Genomic DNA, 25,417 nt, shown 5'->3' with positions numbered 1-25,417 from the left:
CACACACACATATATTAATTATTTGCAAAACTGCAACAGATGGGCGCATTAAAAGCTGGATTCTTTTCCTACAAGGCATCAAAGAATCGCTCCTTCCCCCCCCGTCCCCCAATCCACACCCTCTGCCCCCCCCAGTAATCCCGCCGCCCGCCCGGAGCCCCCCGCCCGCCAGCCCCGCGCAGCGCCTGGCCGGGGCCGCTCCCCCCGGGGCTTGCCATTTAAGTTTCCTCCTTAACCTGTTACTTTCTCCGGGCGCTGACAAAAGCCCCGGCGGCGGGCTGGCAGGTGCCTCCCCGCTCCCCGCGGCGCCGCCGGGCGCGCTCGGCTCCCCCCGCAAGGGCTGAGACCTGGCCTGACATTTAGTGCCTACTTGAATGTCACAACGCTCCTCGCAGCATTATGCACGGCTCCTATTCATAAGAGGTCGATTAGAGCACAAAATGGCAGGTCTCTTAGGCACTTGAATCTCACAAGTTTGACACATGGTATGCATCAGCTAACTTTGATTTAAAAAGGGGGGGTGGGGGGGGCAGTTTACAAATTACACCCCGATTAGCCGGGATCCTCCGACGGGGAGGGAAGGAGGGGGGAGGAGGGGGGGGACGCGGTTAAAGTCACTTCGGCAAAGTTTGCTTCGCAGCAAGCCTTTAAAACAAAAAGTTTCTGGGCAAGTTAAGGGCAGGGTCGGTGCGGGCTGGGGCCAGCGGGCGGGCAGCCCCCAGCCGGTGTCGCGGCCACCGCCGGCTCTCGCCTCCCGTCGCCTCGCCTCGCCCGCCCGCTCCTTTTTTGTAAAGTAACGGTTTTAAAAGAAACGAGAGAGAAAGAGGAAAAACGGAGGGTTTTCTTCAGGCTAAGTTCTATAGCGCCATTCAATGGCTTCTCCGCTCCTTTCATTATTTTCTGCTTTTCCCCTGACAGCCCTGCTTGCAAACGTCACTGCTATGGATATTTAATTATACTGTATTTTTTTAATCACGGTGGAAAACGCAGGCCCCGTTGCGCTGATTAAAAAGAAATAATAATAATAAAAAAACACACTCCAGACTGACTTTGGAGCCTCTTTGATGGCTCGCGGGAGCCTCCCGGATCCTCCAAAACCCCCTTTTTACCTTTGTCTTTCTTACCTTAAAATTTAAAGCAAAGCGTAGAAGAAACTCCCGCACGTAAACGGAGCGTTGTAAAAGATTGTGTTCAATGAATAATGAAGCATGTCCACATGATTGACTTGATCATTTTCTTGTGCGGAGGGGGAAAAGTGCGGCGCGGGGCTGCCGCGGCCGCCCGCTCCGGGTAGCCCTCCCAACTGCTTCCAGCACATCCCGAGCAAAGAGCGCTTTATTTTAATCTGTCTCTTTTCAGAATAACCCCCTTCATTGATACTGATCACCCAACATCACAAGACATCCCCATCTCTCAGCGTGGACTCCCCCTATCTGGTAGGTGAAATGCATTGTACCATTAAAAAAGCACTCCATTGTCGTCTTGGCATAATTCACAGCAACTAGATAGGTCTTGCGGCATTTAGCTTTGATGAGCCAAAAGCTGAACCCTTGATATAATAATCTACAAAGAATGGGCTGTGATCGTCCATTTTTTCTCCCTGTCTAGCAACTAAGAAACCATTTAACACGGCGCAGCTTGGTCGTGACCTTGAGCCCGTGTAAACACCCCGAGGAGCCCGCGCCGCTCCGCAGCCCCCCGGCCAGCGCCGCTGCCCGCGCAGCCCCGCGCAGCCCCCGTGCAGCCCCCGCGGCCGCGCAGCCCCCGCGCAGCCCCCGCCGCCCCTGCCCGCGCCCCGCCAGCGCCGCCGAGCCCCCGGGGGCAGCGGCGGGCTCCACAAAGCGCCCCTCTTACCTGCTCCCGAAACTATGCAAAGTCCGCTTCTCCCAAAAAAAAACTCTCGGGGAAATCTCGGTGGACGGGGGGACCGGAGCATCAGTCACCGCTCCGGCGTTTAAGAGAAGTAATCAGCGATAAAGTGACGTTGATCTGCACTGTAACCTTGTGGCGTATTTAATGTAAATAAGCCAGTTATGTTGCCAATCGCATGCATACAAACACATAAAGGTCCTCAGCGTTGCATTTTGATTCTTTCCATTAGAATCGACTTTATTTACATACACTATTTAGGGGATCATGATAATTCTAAAACAATACTAGTGCCAAATGATTATGAAAATATGATTTTAATTAATCACGTAGTAGGCAAGGAAATTAGCATACGGTAATTAAACTTAGAGAAAAACGTCATGGAGGTTCTCTGCCTTATGGGTTCGGAATAATCATTAAACGATGGGTTTTCAGGACTTAATTATCAAACAAATAACTTTTTTAAAGCAACTTTACAAGGTTTATCCGCAGGGCAACGATTTAGTAAATAATATATAACCAAGCAAACAAGGTGCAAATGTGACTGGTGAAATAGGTTGTGTTTCTATAAAGCGGGGGGGGGGGGGGGAGGGAGGGGGGGAGAGACTGAATAATGCAATTATGGATTCTGTGTCCCATAGTTGACAAAAGCATGGTGCCTCAATAGACTCTTTGTTATGGGATTATATAATGATTGTGGTGTAATTATGGGAAAAAAGATTTAGTAATAATAAAAAGTATCAAAATACACCAATGAGCAGCTTGTTTTAAAGAAAAGGCTTGCATGTGACATTAGGGGCATGTTAATAACAAAAAGCCAGGATCCGAAAGGGTTGACAAATAAAAAAGACTGTGATGCGCATGATTAAGAAGCGATGGAGACAGATTGATTATTCAAAATGCCGAGCCACAGGGACACTTAAAACATTGATTCAGGTAAGACTAGTTTCATCTTGACTGAAATGAGTTCCCTGAAGATGACTGGCATACATTTTAAATCAGTTTACTACATAAAAAGCATAACATCACAAGCTGAAACCTTCTAGTTAAAATAGGAGTCCAAGGAAAAAAAAAAAAGAAAAAAAAAAAAGTTATGTCTGTGGCAATTCTCGGAGGGACTATGGAATTGCAGAAGAAGGGGTATAGATTAATTAGCTCTTTCTAAACAGCGGACTTAAACGTACCCATCTTTTATAATCCCTAGTCTCTATTTTTGGATTTTGTGGTCCAATCCCACTTGCAGGTTATAGGGATGATATTAATAATCCTATAGGTACTGTAGGACTTTTTTTTTTTTTTTTTTTTTTTTTCTGGAACTGCAGTAAATTAACTTTCTATAATAATTCAAAAATGAGCAAGATTTTTTTCCAATTGACTTCACGTGAAGTTTATAAATAGTTGTTCAGATCTATTCAATGTTAAAAAAAAAAAAAATCCCATGCCTATACTAAAAAGTTTAGGAATTCACTCTGCATTTTCCAATTTGATGTGTCTGAAATTCTCTTTGAACAAATTCCAAAATACAAGTTTTTTCTATAGAAATTAGCATAGCAATCACATCAATAATATCACTATCTCTATGGGAATGATAACTGGAGCAGTGGGGGTGTTCTTTATTTCAATTCTTCGTGGATCAACTGATTATATTCTGTCTTCTTTTGAACTTGTTATTGTAAGTCAAGTGATTCTTTATAAGTGACAGCCCTGACAAAGAGACGAGGATGGGAAAGCAGGTCGAAAGGAAGTCGCCATATGGACTTTAAAAAAGGCACTTTTTAAACAAGATAATGGGGAAATGGATGTTGCCTTTTAACCCTGTCAAGGCTGAACATTATTAGCTGTCTCATAAAAGAGTAAGCTGTACCTTTTTGTTTTAATATCAGATTTCACTTTATGATTTCAATGACTTAGGGCTTCACAATACAAACTATATAGGAGGTGACGGCATTTCAGAAGCAGGGGCCAAATCAGGCACCTGGAGTCACTGTCAGCCATGAGATTTGAGAGCACCACACAAAGAGTTACAGAAGAATGAGAGCTCAGGAAAACCCCATGGTCCTTTTTTCCTGAAACAAAGATAATATTGGCTAGAGATAGGTGAAATGGCACTGACAGCAGAGGAGCTTTAGACATCTCACTGAGATTTCCTGTTCCTTTGGCAAAAGTGCATGATGCTCTTTTAATGACAGTGGAACAGAGTGAAAACAAAGAGTGAGGATGAGGACTTTGACTCCAATTCTTGCAAAAATTAATTTCTCCTCTCTTTTTTTTTTTTTTTTTTTTTTAATTTTTCTGGAGAGAACAAACTTCCCTCCAGAAACTTGCCAGTGGACAGAGATTAAGAAACACCTCCCAGGAAGTGGAGATTAAGTTCTAAACCCTCACTAAATTGATGGCAGAACTGTCAGCACTAGTCCACCACTGGTGAATGCCCAGTCTTTTTTTTTTTTCCCTAGTCAGCAGATAATCATCCGATTCAACTCTAGAGGAAGAGCATATCAAGCAAAAGCTTCTCAAAATCTGGAAGAGGAGGCTACTGTACAGGCAATCGTGATATCACAGGAGGTTGCTGTTAACAAAACCAATCAAAATTCTTTTCCCCAGGGCAAGTTAGGCATGATTATTTGGTTTGGGATGGCCAATCCTTCCCTAAAATGGAGCTTGAAGAGAGAATGTAGGTTTGTGAGCTGAGTACATTCCTAAAGACATATGCCCCCCACATTTTATTGACTCAGTCACAGGTTTTGCCTCCTAAGCAATGTCGACTGGATAGATTGGATTCAGAAGATCTCAGACATGAGCTCAGGGAGGCTTTGCCCCAACCTTGCTCAGAGTTCCTAATATTCCCCAATACCATCAGCACTTCTGTAGTGTCCTCCAGTATTCCTTCCCATTCCTCCCCTCATCACAATGTTGTTCCTTTTTTCTCTTTTTGCATCCAAAGAAACGTCTTTTCTCTTCAGAGCCTTCATGTCCTCTCAATTGCAGAGGCTTCACTGTCCCCAGCTACTTCTACTACTTCTTTGGTTGATTTTATCCTCTTCTGTGCCTCTTCTACAAGTTGGCAGGACTACACTAGTGCTTTAACTTGGCAAAAACACTACAGGGGAAAGAAGGAAAGAGCAGAAGAAATGTCCATTGTTTGACTCAGTCTGCAAGGTCCTCGCACTGTCTTAGAGAATAGGGAGCACCTTCTCAGGCAATGGAAGCTATCAGATACAGACTTGTCCGACTTCAAAAAGGAGGATGACAGGAAATGAGAGCTGAGGTTTTTGGGCAGGCAACATTGTTAGTCCTTGTGATTTCCACCTCTGTGAAATTACAGGATTTCAGAAGTACTTATTTTGGACAGACATAAACAAAAAGGAAGAAAATCCCAAATCTCACAAGTTTGATGAATACAACAAAAAGCCTAGGTGGGAGAAGAGGTGGGAGGAGTATTTTATGAGGCTCAATCTGCTTGAGGGTAGGAAGGCTCTGCAGGAGGATCTAGATAGGCTGCACCGATGGGCTGAGGCCAACTGCATGAAGTTCAACAAGGCCAAGTGCCGGGTCCTGCACCTGGGGCGCAATAACCCCAAGCAGAGCTACAGGCTGGGAGATGAGTGGTTGGAGAGCTGCCAGGCAGAGAAGGACCTGGGAGTGATGGTTGATAGCTGGCTGAATATGAGCCAGCAGTGTGCTCAGGTGGCCAAGAAGGTCAACAGCATCCTGGCTTGCATAAGAAACAGTGTGACCAGCAGGGCTAGGGAGGTGATCGTCCCCCTGTACTCGGCTCTGGTGAGGCCGCACCTCGAGTACTGTGTTCAGTTTTGTCCCCTCGCTACAAGAAGGACATGGAGGTGCTTGAGCGGGTCCAGAGAAGGGCAACGAAGCTGGTGAGGGGCCTGGAGAACAAGTCCTACAAGGAGCAGCTGAGGGAGCTGGGCTTGTTCAGCCTAGAGAAGAGGAGACTCAGGGGTGACCTTATTGCTCTGTATAAGTACATTAAAGGAGGCTGTAGCGAGGTGGGGGTTGGCCTGTTCTCCCACGTGCCTGGTGACAGGACGAGGGGGAATGGGCTTAAGTTGCGCCAGGGGAGTTTTAGGTTGGATCTTAGGAAGAACTTCTTTACCGAAAGGGGTTGTTAGACATTGGAACAGGCTGCCCAGGGCAGTGGTGGAGTCACCATCCCTGGAAGTCTTTAAAAGACGTTTAGATGTAGAGCTTAGGGATATGGTTTAGTGGGGACTGTTAGCGTTAGGTCAGAGGTTGGACTCGATGATCTTGAGGTCTCTTCCAACCTACAAATTCTGTGATTCTGGGATTTATACACAGAAGCACCAAAATACAAGTGGTCATATACTAATTTACACAGTGGGTGGGGGAGAAACATTAGCTTTATATATTTAAATATTTATAAGTTGTTTGCTTTATGAGGAAGGACTGAGGAATAATCCTACCTTTGTTCTTAAAAAGTGTGATCAGCATTTCCTTCCTAAAGAGAGATGATAAGCAACCGGGCATTCTTTTAACAAAGGCTGCAGAAGCCCATTGAAAACTTAGTGCCTTTAGGAGGGGGTCTATTTTCCAAGTAAGAGCAGAACATCAAGTCTTTAATATTGATAAGGAAATGCTCATAAAAGACATCATCTAGTAGTGGGGACTTTAAATAAGGAATTTCAGAAATCTTACAGTAAATATTGCAGCAAACTCTGGAACAGGTGGTGCGATCTACATGGCAGTCTGAGCCAGTGAAAATACAAGTCATCCAGCAAGAAAGTCGCTGAAGCATGGTTCAAGAAGACATAAATAAAACACTTTCACAGGAAAAAGGGAAACCCCTTCCAAAATGCCTGTTAAAAACATAGGAGTTTCCTGGGCACAACCCCAGCAAACTAACAAGGTGGATGGAGGTTTTCCCACTTGTACAGATTGTGTAAGAAAGCCTCCTGGAAAAAAGGACCGTGAGATTCCAGCTTTCAAAACAGATCAGAGGCAGAACCCGTTTGAGAACAAGCTATTTCCCAGGGTCTACAGTCAAAATACAAGTTTGATCAGCAAAGATTGTATATACCATCATCACAGGGATTCAAAGGTAGAGGTGATCAGAAATTGTAGGGAAAAAAAAAAAGACACCAACCACATTTCTAGGAGATAAATTTGCATCCTCAACTATAGCAGTCAACTATCATTGAGCCTGGTGTCACAATCAAGTTGCATGGGTCAACTAAAAGCATATAATGAAGCCAGGCATCAATGTTGGCCACTTTTTGTCACAAAGTTATTGCAACAATTCACCAAATCAGAGACACCAAAAAATGGTCTAAAATAAAGTACAAAATGGGCACCTGGAAGATGTACAACAGAAGCAGTATCTAAAGCAGGGGCAGTATGGAGGCACAGCTCCCTCTCATAGTCACAGCAGCACTGATCCTTCTCCTTTTCAAAACAAAGGTGAAACTGGAATGAAGAGAAAAGGTCCATCAAAATATTACTGAGACCAACAGACTGGTACATGGCATTGGAAGTTTCTATGGACAAAAGTGGTCACCTTTGTATTTCTATTGAACATAGGAAACTAAGTAAAATTATAAAAAATAAAGTTTTGTCCTTTTTCTTTCCCAAAGCAAGAGAGATTTTTTTTGATTAAATAGTGAATAATATTCTCAATACATCCACCTAGTGGAATCAAAAAAATTCTGCTTTCAGAATAAAGACACAGCTTTTATAACCCCATCCAGGACATAATTCTGTGACTATCTCCCATTCAGCAAAACAAGGACTCAGAAATCCTCTGAAAGAGCAAGAATGAAAGGTGCAGTAAGCCCAAATACAAGGACAATATAGAAGATCAGGAGACAACTTTTGCTCCAGGATTTAAACTTTATCATTTAAATTTACATGGGATTAGTACAGCAGGTATACTTTTCCAGCTATAATCACTAGGAATTATGATTGACCAAGAGGGGAAAGTACTGGAAAAAATATCTTAAATAATAGCCGCACTTCATCTTTGAAGTGCATTGGCACTGAGCTAGCTCTTGCAGCAAACTCACGCGTAACCCTTCTCTGGATGTCATACCTCTTCAGGAGCTATTTAAAGGTGATTTTCTTTGATCTTATCTCTGAGATCAGATTCAGGAATACTTTTTGGGGGTAAGAATTTCTTCTTATCCAACTAATCAGTATTCCCCTTTTCAACACTTTCCTTAAATTTCTCCCTTTTCTTTCCATCCTGGTCCCAAAGATCACAGCAAGCCATAGGCTTGTAATGATTATAACCTTGTGGCTCTCCCCAACACACAGGATGCTTTCCCCTATTGATGAACAGCCACATTCCCTGCCAATGCCACCCCACTACCACTTTTTCCTCTGCCATTTACACACTGACTTCCCAACTGCGCACCAGTTCCCCACAACCCCTGGCTTGGCCCACACACCCGCCTCAGCCCATGGGTGCGCTCCCAGTCACCCCCACAACCACTTCTCCTCACCACACTGAAGCCTTTGTTCTATCAGAAAGTTTGCAGATTAATGCCTAAAGCAAACAGCTAAAGAACAATTTTGATGATCTGCTGAAAATGTTTATATCTTAGCTTTTAGACTACCATTTCACTGTTTAAGCACCATGGTACAGTAATCAAGGCCATTACACTAGTGCTAATTTTCTCATCTACATTGGTCACCCATAAGCAGTGTATGCAGGGACTGGGCTACGCCAAGTTGGTAAATACCTTGCACTGGGTACCAACAGCAAGCAGCACTGTGTTTATCATTTGTTAAAAGTTTGTTGATATTGCTTCATCTGCAGCTGATTAGGTAGGTGACACTGTCTAGACAGAAACACCCTGTCTTCACCAGTTTTGTGAATCAGGCTGAAGGAGGTCCAGGATGTTTTGTGAGGATCTCAAAGATCAGAGATCCATAGCAGACAAGTCATTCTGGGGAGGCTTCCCCAGACAATTTACCTGCTGAATGTGATGCTCCTCAGTGGTTCCCCACACAGGCTGCACTATGAGGTGGTACCTCAAAGATGGTGCCTCCCTCCTTTAACTCAGCGGTCACCCCAGCGCCATCTGCAGCCTCCCGTGCCCCAGGCAGTCCCAGGGGTGGCTGCCCCCAGCCAAGAGCTTTCCTGCTGGCCATTTTTGTGTCCCCAGGCTGGGTCATGCCAGGCTGTGGGTGCAAGGGCTGTCCCCACCAGCAGAGACTCATGGCAATTGGCAGCAGCACCTCACTGCCATGGCCATGAGAGATGGCAGCAAAGAAATGCCACCACAACCCTGCCCACCTGGAGAGGGAGAGGATTGAGAGGCAGTGGGGTTCAGGGCAGAGCTTACCCACAGCTTTGCCTCAAAATGCAGCGCTCCTCATCCTGCAGAGACAAAATGCAGCACCTCTCCCCAGCCAGCAGGAGGGGAGCCACAGCAGTGGTGGAGGCCCAGCCAGTATGGTGTGCCCCAGGCCGCTCACCACCTCCCAGCAAGCCCCAAGGACACACATAGCAGGTTCTTATTAAAAATAATAATAATAATAATAGTGATCCTATAACTCTTATTAACTGCTACACTGGCATTACTACACAGGCCTGAAAGCCATGATTTATGCCCATTTGGTCATTGTACCCTTACCCCAAAGACCAGCTATTAATTCCAAGCTGCAGTAGAAGCTCACAGGCTTCCCTTCATCTTCTCCATCCTCACAGACTTCATCAAAGCCATACCCAAAGGAAGCAGGCTGGGCACCTGTGGGAAAGGGGTGGGAAAGGGAAAGTGGGTTGGGAATGGGCTGTGGAGGGGTCTTACCTGTCTTTCCAGGTATGCTGTCAAAGGACCATAAACGTCTACTAAAACAATGCCAGAGAGCATGACAAATAACTTGGCAGAGGGAGGCACCACTCCACCTGCTCTGTCCCCCCAGAGAGGATTATCTCACCTTCTCACGGGAGATGGGATGCTTGAAAGTGACATAGGTAAGGTCCCCAGGGAGCTGTGGAGGCTCTGGGAGTAGGACAAAGGACTGTACTGCCTATATGTATTTGAAATATGTACGTCAATACATTGTGACACTAGTGCAGAGCAGAACATCTGAAAACTGATGAAGTGGAGAGCTCTCTGTGTAATGTAAAGCACCTGAATGATGTGTGTACACACAAAGATTTGTTCAGCTCTGCTCATATCCAACCCTTTTGGACAGTTGGATTTGATTTGCCATTTTCCTGCCAAAATATTGTTGCTATACCTCAGTACCTGGCCTTTCTTCAAGGAAAATGAATATGACTCTCCTGTCCTCACCTAAACCATTCTGGAATATGAGTTCAGCAGAGGTTAAAGGGACCTTCCTTAATAACAAATATGTTTCTAATAATTTAAAGCCTCAAAAATAAAGACTTGTTCTTTCTCTCAAAATTCTCTCTGCTTCCATAATTCTGTTCATACATAGCTGTTTCCCACCTTTTTCTATCCACGCTTGAAATGAATACTGTTAAAATCAACATATCTGCTAAGAATCCGAGGGTCACACAACATGAAGCAAATTAACTCTGTCTGCACAGCCAGCAGAGGGAAGCAAAGAGTATAATTATTTTTGCTTACATCATTTTAAACAGTATTTTAAAGATTTCTTAACCAAAAGCTGAACTGGTTTCCTAAAAGATAATACTTAAGATAGAAACTTCCACAAAATTTTTACAACAGCAAAGGTGATGTCAACAGCACTATGACCTTTATTATTTCCTTTCTCTCTGATAACTTCAAAAGGCTTTAAGGTTTTTGTTATTTATTTGCAAATTTCTCACCTGACCAAAAAGCTTTTTCCAGCTACTAATTAATTTTACATCAGCAACTTATTTTTTATTTTATTTTTTTTTTTTCCTATAAGAATCTATGTATAATCAAATGAATTTGAACGTAAGCCATCTCTCTGAAACAACCTGGAAGTGGAAAAAAAAAAAAAGTGTGGGAGTTTTCTTTCAGATGCTTGAAAACCTGTTCTACTTAAAAAGATAAGAAAGACACTTTCTCTGTTGAGCATTCACTATCACTCCTCACCACTTATCTCTACCCCAAGGAGAAGAAAAATTGTGAACAGAACTGAAACTTCCAGGTTAAAAAAAAAAAAAAAAAAAAAAAAAAGAGTGATTGTAGAAAAAGTGGCAAGTGTAAAGGAAGAAAGCCAAAAAAGAAAACCCTCAGGTATTATTCTCACACCCTACAAATAAGCAATAACAAAACCAACAAAGCCACAAAAGGCAGTTCCGATTTTTCAAGGCTGTTAGGAATCATGAAACCCCAGAGAATTCAAACAAACTACCTATTTCCTAGGAATTTTTTAAGTTTAGTCCTCGTTTTTCCTTTTTGCCATTTCATATATATGTTGAATTTTAACTTTAACAGATGCTATTTAAGAGTGTCATTTTAAGACATAAATTACCAACTGTAAGAGCCCTCAAGGATCACAAAGCATCAGCTTGTATGGCCATGTTGTTTTACACCTCTTTAGCCAGGACTTGTCATTCTGAAATCCTACAGATGTGCTAACAGTTGCAGAGGTGGGTGAGAAGTCTGAGATGCGCATGTGCTGGAGCTATGCCAAGAAAGCATTAGAGCTAACAAGGCTGAGACAGGACTTCACAGAGAGTAGGAGACACTGCATGGGGTAACTTGCCATCCTCATAGAGGTAGCTTGCATGGGTTCTCTGAGCTCCCACTGCTAAACTACATTTGGAAAAAAACATGCAGAGATGTTTTCATTTTTGTTTGTTTGTTTGTTTTTCTGTTTCTACTGTAATTTAAGCTAGAAGCAAATCCTCAAAAGAAGACTGATACACCAAGCAAAACCAGTGAAGCTCAAAGACTGCACAAATTGCAAAGAGGTGTGAATAAGTCTTGTTATGTCTTTTTGGGCATCAAAATATCCCTAGCGCTGTGTTTCCAAGCTCACATTTTAAAACGTGCTACACCCTTTTCCCACCTCTATACCTTGTGCTTGTACTAGTCAATACACGAGCAGCTAAATAGGTTTGAGGCACAGCTTTGTGTAAACAGGCTTGTGTTACTTCTGCACTCCAGATTTTGCAAGCTTTGCAATGCTGTAATTCATTTCCAGAATATCACAGAATCACAGAATTGTCTAGGTTGGAAGAGACCTCAAGATCATGGCTCACTGGGTAAAATTTAGTTACACTAGTGAAAATATTGAATAAACTATATTCAAGCTAAAACTAATTACCACTTTAGAAATCCAAAGGTGATGAGCTTATCTGGATAAAAATAATATTTTTAAGAAAAAGTTATCAATCTGTATTTAACCAATAGATAGGAACTAGTTCAAAAAAAAGTCTTTCCAATCCATCAGGTAATGGATGCCTACTAAAAAACTATAAATAAGCATTCACCCGAGAGCTTGGAATGGTAATTTGAGAGCCTTCCTGGTCACTCAGGTAAATAATGAGTTTTATATAACCTTTCAGCAAATATTTTTTGTAAATGAGGAGATAAAATGCAGAAAAGCTTCTGATTATGTTAAGATTGGGGTACAAATCAACACACAAGTGAGAATTCAAAGTTAAAGCTGGCATTGTTGCTCACTCACATTGTTTCCTCTAAGGGTTCAATGTTAAAGACACTGTTGCCTTTACTCTGACTTGTTTGTGATGGCTTCAATTTAGGATTTTATTTATATATGGTGTTTAAATTGATGAGTATTTTGTATATTATCTGCTCACACAGAAGACATTAAAGTCAATAAGAATTGTAGAGATGGGCAGAATGTAGGCCTCCAACCAACATGCAGCCAGCAGTAAAAATGACCACTGTGGTCATCATAGCCCCCACGAAACCTGCAAGCACTATGTTTGCTCAAATCTGAAGAGGAAGGGGAAAAAGTAAAGAAAGCAAACAACAACAACAAAAATTTTCTGGTATCTCATCCTGTCAATATTAGCTACTCTCCAATAAAGTAACTTAACAAATATTTTGAGCTCTCTTGATGACTATGAAAAAATATACTGAAAGAGATCCATCAATTATCTTAAAATCAAATAACCTGGAAACCAGGATATATGGAAAAATTAAATCTAAGCCCTTTCCTGGGTAACAGTACAGTCCTCTCTAGAGAATTGCCCATCAGTTGTCCTCAACACCTAACACCCTAGGATGAGAAGAGAAAAATGGGTTTCACACCCTGAAGGTTAACCAACTTCATTTGTTATGTACTCAGAGAATTAAATTTGTACTACAGGCTCATGGATCTAAAAGGGAAACTTCTCCCAGCTATAACCACGGCAGTGTTTCACAATAATATAGACATCTGAAAAAGCTAAAATGCAAACCAAAAGGGGAAAAAATGTATAGTGTTTGTATTCAATAGAGATCTTTCCTGACCGTTGTGATTCTAAAGAAATATATCCTTCCAATTGTTCCATATTGTGTTAAAACATATTTTTTGCATTTATTAATAATTCAAACATGTTGTTGTTTAAAAAAATTATTCACATCATGTGTTCATAGTTTCCATATACATATGTCAAACTTTATTTTGTTTTACCATTATAATCTATGAATGGATTTACCCTTTGTTTCTGTTTTCAAATCTCTGAGGAATGTTTGATTAGGTAGGAGGGTTTGTTTTATGCATTACTTGTTCATCATTGCACAAGTGCGCAGGCTAAACAAAGTTGGCGTACTTCATACTGATTGGTGGAAACGGTGTAGTTAAACAGTGTAGTTAATACAAGGGAATGAGTAATTTCTCAGCACAGCTAATCAGCTGCACAATAGCTATTTATCAGACACTGCAGCTATATATCAAAAATGCATTTTAAGGTAGCTTGTAGCATACATGATTATCTAGTAGTATCTGTTACAGTCATTTCATATTAACTCACTTCTGTATTTATTTAATAAAAATAATTTTGTGTGCAGTGGTCTATATACATAACTGGGCAGAATAGCAGGAATTATGTGGTAAATGGCAAAAACGGGAATGTTCTAGCTGATATATAATGGAAAATATGTCCAGGGTGTTACAGTCTGACAGTGTCCGGTGCAAAGGAAAAGACAGAGCAACAAAGATGACAAGACAGCTACAACTTCACTGAAGAACTTAATTTCATGATTTTATATCTATCACTCTGTACATCTATAATGTACATCTATAAGAAATAACAAGATAAATACATTATAATATTATTTACCAGATGTCTTCTGCATTAATGTTTTTCCATCCCTTTTTGATGAGCTGTACTTTATTATGACTGTCATTCCTGAAGAACGTCTTTTTAATAGTTCAGCATCAACACAAGTTCAGAATGCTGTTCCTCCATTAGAAAACAAAGTTGGGTTCAGTAGGAGTTAACATTAACAATTCAAGAGCCTGTAGAAGAAATTAGAAACATGAGTCCTCTGTAATGATGATAAAATCAAACTGGCAAATAAATGTATTCTCAAATGTCATAGTAAGAAAATGGATGAATATATGCAACTAAAATGGTCTCTTAAATTTCAAGTGCTTGGCCAGGATTTTCAAGAACTTGCTCCTACACAGAAGAAGCTGACTTAGAAATCTATCAAGTAATCTCACTAGTGAATATCTGCACATGTAATGCAAACTTCATGAAGTCCACAATTTCACCCTACTAGACTAATCTAAAGCCCACTGGGATCTATTCCTCTGAATTTGATGAGTTCTGGATCAAGCCTTTTGAAGATAAGGAGTGAGCTGGAAACAAAATGATGCCATAAATCAGAATGAGTGGTACAGAATTAAGTAGTACAAAATATAGCTTTCAGTACTATATTATGTTAGGGTTATAAAATTAAAAAAAAAAACAACAACAACAACAAAAAAAACCTATTGATGTATAAATAGTAAGGAGAAGGAAATATAAATATTTGTCTTATTAAGGAATTAGTGAAGTTGCAGATCTTCACTTTCCTAAAAAAATATAGGCTCTATTTCTCTATTTTGATATCCATACTTAAGGAAACACTTTGGCTCTGATAAAGCCAAGTGGATAATTAAAAATTATAATATTAATTGTACCCTTAACACAGATAAGTAAACTTGGCAAGAAAGTTTTAATGAGTTAAAGTGAAAAGGCAATGTCTAAATTAACTGAATAAATTGGCAAAGAGAAATGTATTGTATATACTGACCCCTTTAACTTCTTTTAATGTCTGAATTTGAATTACATAGATTAATTTTCATTACATGATACATTAAATTATAAGGATAAAATAATTCCTCTCAGAATCTGCTTTCTAGGACAGGTAACAGTGCTTACAAATTCATTGTCCTGTACTATTTTATAATAGGGACTTGAAATCCGCAGATTCTCTAAAGATTCCTGAGGGAAGATACAGCTACTAGAATATCTTTAGAAAGTTAACATAAAAGACAGAAACATGATCTCATTGATCTTTGCTAAAAATGCTAACAGTATCACGAAATACTTTGGCCTTGGGAATCCTCAGTACTATTGAAGACATCAGCTCCTACAACACACATCCACCATGTGCCACCATCCAAAGGTGTGTGGAGGTCTACGTACAGCTGCACAAATACCCTTCAGATATACATGCATATATCAGCCACATAGGAGAAGCTGAAACGGTTGATCTGCTATCACCTGAAAACATGCTGCATGCTTATGAAAAGTGTTTGGTACACACCAAGAGAAAAAAACAAACAAACAAAAAAAAAAAACACTTTTGGTTAAAATAATTTACTGCCAGATTTTGACTGAAATAACTGTGATGTAAAAGCCAACATAGATGTACACCCCATAGGGAATCATCTGACTGTATCAGTTTTTAATGTATCCTTCTATACAGTCAAAGATCCAAATGCTAAATTTAGTGCTCAGGGAAATCAAGGGAATTTGTGAAATTTCTCAGAGGGCTTAGTGTCCATAAACTAATGACTGGATAAAACTGATCTCAATATTTAGTTTCACATTTGGGATAAATACAATATTGATGATATTTTATTAACTGTTTCACAACACCATACATGTGAAAAATTAACGAAGTAGAAACTGCTCACCCAGAAATACACTTCAACAAATATTGGGATTATGTGTATTATATATATACGGTATATATATACATACATAATATACATGTATATATAATGAGATAGATATATATAATTAAGACACAGGCATTGCAGAAGACCATTATATATCATGATTTAGAAGTTCAGATCTTTCAGCTCCTACTAATTACCGTCAAGCACCAAGAAGTTCTGAGCCAGAACCAACTGAAAACAATGGAAAGATTTCCATTGGTTTTAATAAGCAATGAATCAAATCCATAAAAATGAACCAAGCTAGTAAATGTGCTGTTGCTCAGAGTTGCTTCTAAATAAATATATAAATGGCTGCTCTCTCACCCAAGGACATGGCATTCCTCCTTCCTTCATACCCCATGGAGAAAGACCAGCTCATGCCCACCAGCAAGCCCTCATAATGCCACAGTAGAGATCAAATTCCTATTTGGAAGGAGGAGAAAAAAAAAACAAAAAACTTTTTTTTTTTCTGTTTGTTTTTTTTACAGGTCCCTCATCCATTGGTGGTCTGACAAAAAGGACAGGGACATTTCAGATTCATAATGTGAAGGTGAATTATCCACCTGCATTATGGGGTGTGTAGGGTGCTGCCATGGGGAGACACTGGGAATCATGGCAAATAAGAAAGAAGTGTTACCTCAAGCACAACCAAACTGTAAAGGGGAGCAGGCAGACTGGGGAGCTTTCTGCTGTTCAGTCAATATACCGTGAAGTATCAAAAATCTCTTTTGCATGCTTTATTCCACCTCCCTTTTGAAAAGACACAGAATTATAACCAAGAAGCTAATAACTTGCTACAAATGGTGGTATTTGTTGAGGCATGCAGTTTCCAAATGGGAATTTGGACTTGTTTTTATTCTCCACTTAACACTTCCCCAGCCCAGCACAGACATTGGCTCTGGTGGTGTTCCCACAAAGACAACACAGGGAAAGCACATGGCCTAATAACTCTAACAGGCCCATGGCTTCTAACAATGCAATTGCAGTGGAATTTTCCCTAAACAAAGACTAAAGACAGAAGTGTCCATTGCAGTTAGCAGCAATTAATGTCTTCTCAGACTGCTACATGCCTTAACCACAGCCAGAGGGATGGTGCCTAGCAGAGGGAGAGGGACACCTGCATGCAACAGTGACCAGCCTTCCCGGCAGGATCCTCAACAAGGGCATTGCTAACAACAGGCACACAGCAATGCAGCGGGAGTGCAGGGTTCCCTACAAGCCGGGTTTGGACTCACTGCCTCCCAAAAAAGCTCACACAGCACAGCCCAAGCAGCGGGAGGGAAGCACTAAGGAAAACACACAATAATTTAATCTATTAGAAATATTCCCACTTGTCCTGTTATGACCCGCATAGGAAAGCTCTGGACAATGCATGTCTCGCACCCATGGAAGGGTGGTGGTGTAAGTGGTTTAGCGTGGTGCTTCCCTGAGCCACCCCGCCACACTAGGCAGGCATGTCCCCAGGCTGCCACCAGCCAGCCAGACTCCTGCGGCCCAGGGCTGCCACACTGGGGAGGCGGGGAGGGGCTTTCTCTTTCTTCTGTGCCTGCACGCCATCCCTTGTCTCCCTCCTTCCCCAGAGAAGGATGACCACCATGGCACTATGGTGCCCGCTAGCCACAGCTGTTATCAAAAGTGCAGACTGCGCTGACTGCACTGCTCAATAGGTCATTACCAAAATGTTAATAAATACGGTGGAAAGAGATACAGAGAAGGGGTGTGGGTCTTTTGTAATATAAATGAATAGTTTTCAAAATGTAGAAGAACTAAAGCACATTTTCACTTTGTGCTTTATGACACCTACAATATCTTGGCTCAACGAATTAAGATTGACATTAAAAAGAGGCCTATTTCTCCTGTCAGCACAGGCCCAGGGCATCTATCACTCACTGCTGGTGAGCACAGTGCACATATTGAGGGGAGGAGAGACCCTTAATATAAATTTTGAATATAAATATAAACATAGTTTGAATATAAACCTTGTCTACAGATAAGCTGGGGAAACACAAGGAGCCATATACTATTAAAGTCACAATCACCATTTCCAAAGCCACAAATCGAGTGTATTTGCTCTTTGCATCTGAGCTAAGTTGTAGTAGTAAGCCATAAGGAGAGAATAAAAAGTGCAAGAGAAAAAAGATGCCTTTTCCAAACTTAGTGTATCATCACAAATCTCTTAACTCCATGTAAGAGGCAACCTAAGGGTATCAAGTTTAAAAAGCACGGAATCAATAAAAAGTCATTAAAAATCAATGTATGAACTGGTTTGCATGCCCTCAGCCATCACTTCTAGGCACTAATGCTCTAATAATTCTAAATTGATATGCACAGAATATGCCAATTTAAATTTATTGAAGTACTTCAAATTTTTAAGTGCTTAACTTTGGAAAAAATTGGCTTTATGGGGCCAAAGCCATGAAGAATGATCAGAAATGTTTAGAATGCCTTACATTTTCAGTAATTTGAAAGAGATTAAAGGAGTAGACTTATGAAATTAAGAATGATTTAAAAATCATTGGATCACTTCAAATTGCTAGAAATGCTTGAATCACAAATAATATTGGTAGTTAGTACATGTGCAATGAAAGGGCTCTGTTCTTACATCAATGTCCAAATGAAATCACCAATAGCATTAGGCAGCTACATGCGTATACCAAAGAGAAAGTGAACCACTTGCATGTGCACAAAACATGTAGGGGTTTCAAGTGCAAGACAGGTTCTTGCTACCAAGAATCCCCCAAGTCTTTCCAGATTAAATTAATTTCAAAATCTAATATGATTTGAAATCGACTCTCTAGTTAGAAATTCAAGTTGATATTAGTTCTACTTCTGGTAGACAATGAAGCGTTTTGCAGAAGACTTCTGTGCGAGCACCTGGAAATATGCAGAAACCCATACAGAAGGGAAAGCCATGGCAAGCATGCCCACACACAGAGCTGGCAAAGTCGGACACCACAGGGTGTCCTGACCCCTAGGTCAACACCCTGACCACACTCCTGCTGATGTGGGAATTTTGCCTATGGTTTTGGAAATCTCCAACTTCTGTAGATGCTCAGACAAGCTGCCATATGCCAAAGCCCAGACAGGGAAGGTTTCTGAGCACAGTGCCTCCTGCGCTTCTTAAAAACAAATGCATGGCTGCGTTTCTCTTTCTTCACAGTCACTCCTGGAAAATATACCTAGAGGGGAAAATGTAAGAAGTGATATTAACAGCTCAGTACGTCCAAGATAAAAGCTGGAGAAACCAAGGTATTAAAAGGGGTTAAGGTAAAATAATAAACTGTTATTAAGCCCATTAACAGTTTTAAACCATCATTGTTTATGGCACGATAGAGCTTGGCTTTTTACAGGTGTTTCATTTGTACATTTTCCTTATTCCACTGCTATTTAACTATTCCATGAATCTCTGCTTTAAGCCCCCTCAGTAATACAGTGATTGAATCAGCATCTGCTAACCCTTCTTATAAAATAGCATCACAACCAAACAGAGGTTAACATTTCATAACTTTAAACAGCAAGAGTAAAGGCTAACATTTTATGAGGGCCCTCAAAAATATTACCCCTTTTATTAAGTATAAAACACACAGAATTAATCTCAGGTCTTCATTCACTATATGCTCAGAAGAGGAAAGGCAGGCTAACAAATGCTCTCCTCTCTGCCCGAGCGTCCGGGAGCTGCATGCCCCCTTGGGACCACGGCAGTGCCATGCCCCAGTGCGGGCAGCAGCCCGTCCCTCTCAGCGCTAAGCAGCATGGACCCAGAGCCCGTTCGTGCATTCGGGGTCAAGCGCTGTGCTGAATGAGCAAGGCAAGATGAAGAAATCTTTCATTAATGTTACTGAAATGCTGGCAGAAGCCAACAGTCAACATTTCATGGAATTTGGTTTATAATTTAACTTCCTTCACAACATTACTACTTACTGATACTTCTCTGCAATCCTTCTTCTACATAGTATCTTGCACCTGCTAAATCTTAGCCCAGGAAAGAAGGGAAAAAAAAAAAAAAAAAAGAAAAAAAAAAAAACACTTTTATCCGGTGAGACACTTTATCAAGAAAATTCTACAAGAAATTGGTTGTTACCTACAGATAACAACTGGTTTGTCAGTTAATGGCTAGAGGCAAAGCCAAGGCCAGTTAATGCTCCAGCTGTCCAGTCATTAACTGCAGTAAAGACTGATTTTGAGGAGGTTATTGCTGTGATAAAATATCCTCAAAAGATTATAACAGCAATAGTGTACAGAAAAAAAAAAAAAAAAAAAAAAAAAAAAAGTATTAGTGGCTATAGTGTGACTGAATGGCTGCATTTGAAAAATTGGTCATTCCCTGGCGGTTCATAACCAATTTTCCACCAGTCAAAAAGCAAGTTGTGCTCTGTTAGGTTTATTGTACAAGGCAATAAAAATATTGGCCAGGTTAAATTGTCAGTGTGTTATGACATTAACCATTCTTTTACTGTGCTTAATTTAAGTGTTACTATGATTCATTATGGAAAGAAACTGTCCAAGTAAACAGGCATTTGAGCACTGAGAACAGATAGCCGTAATAAATCTGAGTGCAAAATTAAAATTCATTTGATGGCTTCCCCTCCATTCATAATGATTACATTTTTCATTTTTTCCTTTTTTTTTTTTTTTTTTTTTTTTCTTTCTAGAAATACTTCAGAATTCTTGGATACTTAATTGCAAGATTATCTTCTAAAGTTTGCATTATTGATGTGATGCCTGGCAGCAGTACTCTAGTTAAAAGTGTGACAGCATTTCCATTAAGAAACCTTTCTGATGGTTAACTTGGCCATCAGAAGTCACCTTGTGCTTCATTTGGCACACAAATTCCCAGTCACACTGCAGAGCCGGACCATGGGAGCTGTTCCTCTCTTGTACTCTGTTGGGTAAGGGCAGAACTGCACACACAAAATGTGTGCACACAATTTTTGTGCTTGTGATTCTACAAATCTGGACCCGTTTGTATTAAATTACAGGAAAATATGCAAAGTCCTGCAGATTCCTGTGTTAATTTGCATGCTTTTATCATAAAGGCTATCGTAGTAATCATAGTATGCCATCATAGTAATCTTAATATACATTGATAGACTACACCATAACCACTCCAAAAAGCCATTAGGGTTTATTTATAAACATATAATAAGAATTCTAGGCAGATTCAGTACTGCACAATTCAATATTTTTTTATTATTATTATTATTCACTGACACCTGTAACAGGAGTGGAGCCATTGAACCTTACATGGCTAAAGTACCAGACTAAGGTTTTGAACAGAACCTGGAGCAGTTAGGCTGACAATTTTCAATGAAATTTAACGGTTACCTAATTGCCAGGCATTGCTCTGAAGATTCCTATCTAAATGATCCAACGAGCACCTTTTACTGTGATCTACCGACATCACTGGCATCCTGGCTCCAGGAAAACAACACTATTTAAGCTCTCCAGGGATTTGCTGTAGTTTCAATTTCACTCTCACTGCAAGAACACCTAACTGCTACGACAGTGAGCCCTGTCCACTGCAGTGAGGAGTTTTACAGGCACAGACAATGATGGTACAATCCATCCTGCTGTACCGAGGCTTCACAGGGGGGCTACAAGCAGTCCCTTACCACATGGACCCTGTACACTGCAAAGTTAAATCCCAGCATCTTCCACAGCTAAGGCTACCTTCAATTTTCTGGTCACTCTTACGGGACTGGTAATGTTAAACACTTTTTTTTTTTTTTTTTAATATTATCATCCTCAGGAGAGCGGGACTCGTTAGCTTTTTTGCTGCACTGAACAATTACATTACATGATTATGTCCAGACTGTTAAAGGCAGTGTCAGAGCAGCCTCCAACAGCCATCACATGCAGCCTTCACAAGAACCTGCTGCACACCCTACTGACATGTGCCCATGCATCAATTGACAAAAACAGGAAACCTTAACTTGACAAAGACTCTACGTTCAGGTACCAGCAGACCATGATTTCTGAAAGCCAAGATCTGGAATCAGTGAAGCTCACTTCACAATGATGAAATATTTGTCAGATTGTATGTGATGACTCAATGATACAGCACTAAATGGTAGTATATAAAAGCTTCTGTATATGCATCCACAAACACACAAATACATCCATATATATAATACATGTGTCTGTATATACACATATATGGAAGTGCAGGTACATATATATAAAACATACACACATAATGTATAAGATACATGCAAATGCACATACATAGGTATGTGCATTCATGAGTAAACAGAGATCTCAAAGTACTGAGCAGCTGCCTGTGCCCAGGAGCCCTTTAGGCACACACCAGCAATGCCACTTTAATCACGGGAACACTTTTGCATGGAGGGTAAAGTGGCTTGTCCAACGCCATTCAGCAAATGAAAGAATAAGCCAGGAACAGCTCATTTGAGCTGCAGTTCAGTCTTCTGGCCTGGTCACAGACTAACCCATATAATGTCACCCTGTGCTGCCAACCACATCCTCTCCTTAAAGTGCAGCCAGTAACAGCTCAGCTCCGTTATAAGCCATGCTACTGTGCATAATCAGACACAGTCTATGAATGAAATGTGTGTCTTATAATTAGGTCCACACAAATGCTGAAACTTCAAAATACAGTTTAGAAGGGTTTCCAGTACATCTGATGCCACAGGCATCACAGCTCTGCTTCTGGATATACCAGCTGCCGCTCCAAGGCTTAGGCCAACTGTTGCTGCCAAAGGATACTCAGATGATGTGCAGAACTGGAACATGGAGAAAAGAGTTATTCGTCATCTTTGATGTTGATACTTCAAGGGAAGTGCAGGATCCTCTCCCAGCAACCAGCATGCTCAGACATCCTCCCTACCTTGATGTTTGGCCTGCTATTGCTATGGCTTGGTTTGATTTTAGGCATCGGTTGTCTGTAAAAGGGTTAGAAATGTGGCACACTAAATCACTACCCACAATGAGTAGTGCACAAGTATCTTTATGTGTCTGTTCTCTATCGGATTCCAACCCTTTCCAGATGAAGTTATAAATGGATTATTTGATTTCATTTTTTTTTCTTTATAATCTTAAAAAGTCTTAAGAGTAAGTGATTCCAGAGGGCTTCCATATGATTTGCCATGATTTCAGAGCTGACAGTATACAGGCGCTGCTAGTGTGAAGGGCAGAAGCCTTCAGGAAAAGGACCATCGTGTTCAATATTGCAAGGAACATAGATTTTTATACAAAGACACTAAGATCAGCTCTTATGTTACCAAAAGGTGCAGGAGGAATACTTACATAGAAGATCAAAATCAGCTTGGTTTAAATACTGGAATTTCAACCATGTTTTAAGTAATTTTGGAATGGTTAGGGGAAGGAGGGAACAGGCTCCCTCTCAAACTCCTTGTAGTCCATCCTGATGTGTTTTGTTACCATGTCCAGAACAGATGAAGTTTTGGCCCTTATAACGACACTTGAGATTCTCCAGATTCTTCCATAAAAGACTCAGGCATTTCTGCTGCAGCCACTTCTCTCTCTCTCTCTCTGTGCTGGACAAGCTGCAGGGTGGTAGCCCTGGTGGCACTGGTTAGTGATTTCTGGCAATAGTCATTTTGTTTCTGGGCTAGGAATTCCTGTATTCCCTGAGAACAAGACACAGAGCACTCACCATTTCCAAATGAGGACAGCAACAGTGCTGTTCCCTGTATCTGCTCAATTCAAGCAATTTCTCTAAGCTGCCCATCAATAAAGACTTGCTTTTTGTCAAAATACTTTGTGAAATCTATATTAGACAAAGTCTTGCAGTCCTTTTCTACTGTCAAGAGAAAGGAATAGTCAGGCTCATAGTCAAAATCACCTTCAGCCAAACCCCCACTGTCAGACAAGTGCATCATCGTGGATTTTGGATTGATGAACTACTGTATTTTAGCTTTTCTGCCAAAGCAACATGGGTCTCATCAGCAGGAAAGAGAATAGAGCGAGACAAAGATGAGAGGCAGCACAACACACTACACCTATGCAAGGGCTGCCAACAGGAAAAAAGGGCACTCTCTGGAAGGGCAAAGACACAGATGTATTCGAAGGACAGACAAAGACGCACAGAAGAAGAGGATGGAGGTGGTGCTTGGAAGGCATGTTAACAGGGGATGCTTCTGGAGTTTCTTGGGGAGAGAAAATGCCAGCAAAGACTGCAAAAAATGGGCAAGTTTTATCACGCAACCATTGAGGTGGCAAAAAACAACTTCACCATTTTTCTAGCACATGGTACAGAAACAGCTGAAACAACATGATACATGACCCCGCCAGAGGACAGTGGCCTTTGGAGGAACACTCATGCAGCAGCTCCTGCATCTGTGCGCCTTTCCCATTTTTTGACAAGTACCCATATTCTCTGAGCTATAATACTTGTGATCATGACCTCATACAATGACTTCCTGAGACTCCAGTCTGTAGCTCTCCAACTCCCTGGCTTCCTTTCCACCCCACCAATATATCTGGCGGCAGCATCCCCCACCTTGGGTCTGTTCCTGAAATGCCCTGCTCATGCCCTGTCACCACCGTGACGCCTCCACCAGCTATGCTGGTGCTGGCCGCTGGCCTCGTGCTTCTTACCCATGCACTTGTGTCCCTTCACATCCAGCAGTACAGCAAAAGGATAAAAGAAGAATGCAGATACTGGCTTAAAAACATGTATTTTTCTTTCTCTTTCAGGTTTAGAGGAATTTATCTTTTGTATATGCTGTGCTCTTACATGCATGCACACACTATATGCACACACACAATATATAAATATATATCTGTCGGGGGAGAGAGGTTTAAGACTAAGAACTTATTTTAACTTCAAACTTGTTTGGTTTAAGACGTAAAGAGTTTAAGCCAGATTTATTTTGGGTGACAAGTATTTCTTACATCTAAGGCATAAATATTTTCTCCTATTTTAACAACATCTCTTCCCTTTGATTTTCTCACACATGTTGTATTTAACTAATAGAGTACAAATACCAAAACAATGGAATATCCAGGATTAACTCAGCAAATGCCATTAGATTTTGTGCAGGCATAGTATAGAAATGGCACAAAAAAAACCTACTTTGGATTCTTAAGGATCATTTCCAGTGATTCATTTTCAAAAACGAAGGGATTTTTAATACTTGAAAAATTCAATATATTTCATGGAGTCATTACATTTTGTACAGTTCTGAAATAATGCCAATTTTGCAACTTAATTTGTTAAAATGATAATAAACGAGAAGGCTGTCACTAGACAGAGAAAAACTAGCTCTTTTTTCTGTTATCTGTTTTGCTGTAAGGTTAATTCTTTATATTTTATATTTAAATTAATTCAGATTTCTTTCATAATAGGGGGCTTACTATATTATGGAATTAGTAAAGAACTGGGCGAAAAAGGCAGGAAGAGAATGGGGGGGAAGGGTAGGAAGAGATCAATTAAATAATTTTTTTGTCAAAAATCAGATATGCACATATTTTAGTTTGGAGAGCATATGCTGCTCTTGATATGGATCCAAAA

At 40.8% G+C, this 25,417-nt stretch overlaps 1 protein-coding gene and 1 long non-coding RNA gene across 16 annotated transcripts in view; one reads left to right on the top strand and one right to left on the bottom strand.

Moving 5' to 3' along the window:
• ZNF536 (zinc finger protein 536) overlaps nt 1-2,302 on the bottom strand; it is a 347,101-nt gene extending 344,799 nt beyond the window's left edge. For 6 of the 14 annotated variants that reach the window (XM_021272916.4, XM_021272918.4, XM_013100270.5 and 3 more), the window contains exon 1: nt 1,125-1,684. The gene's annotated coding sequence lies outside the window, so the exon portion shown is untranslated. Of the gene's footprint in view, nt 1-236; nt 486-1,124; nt 1,685-1,854 lie in introns of those variants that run through there. The other 8 variants (XM_021272913.4, XM_027466845.3, XM_005020266.6 and 5 more) reach the window with 4 other exon arrangements.
• On the top strand, nt 229-25,130 carry LOC113844966 (uncharacterized). Of its 2 annotated transcripts, XR_005268859.2 has the most exons (4): nt 229-485; nt 1,360-1,436; nt 16,410-16,471; nt 20,574-25,130. It is a non-coding gene; the product is annotated as an uncharacterized lncRNA (long non-coding RNA). The 2 variants fall into 2 exon arrangements; XR_005268857.2 differs by lacking the exons at nt 16,410-16,471; nt 20,574-25,130 and adding an exon at nt 11,647-14,213 and having other exon boundaries at nt 231-485.
• The last annotated feature ends 287 nt before the right edge of the window (nt 25,131-25,417 follow it).

The sequence above is a fragment of the Anas platyrhynchos genome, chromosome 12, assembly GCF_047663525.1.
Source record: "Anas platyrhynchos isolate ZD024472 breed Pekin duck chromosome 12, IASCAAS_PekinDuck_T2T, whole genome shotgun sequence".
Taxonomy (NCBI): Eukaryota; Metazoa; Chordata; class Aves; order Anseriformes; family Anatidae; genus Anas; species Anas platyrhynchos.
Note: the sequence above shows the minus strand (reverse complement) of the source record. Positions and strands in the feature narration are given on the sequence as shown.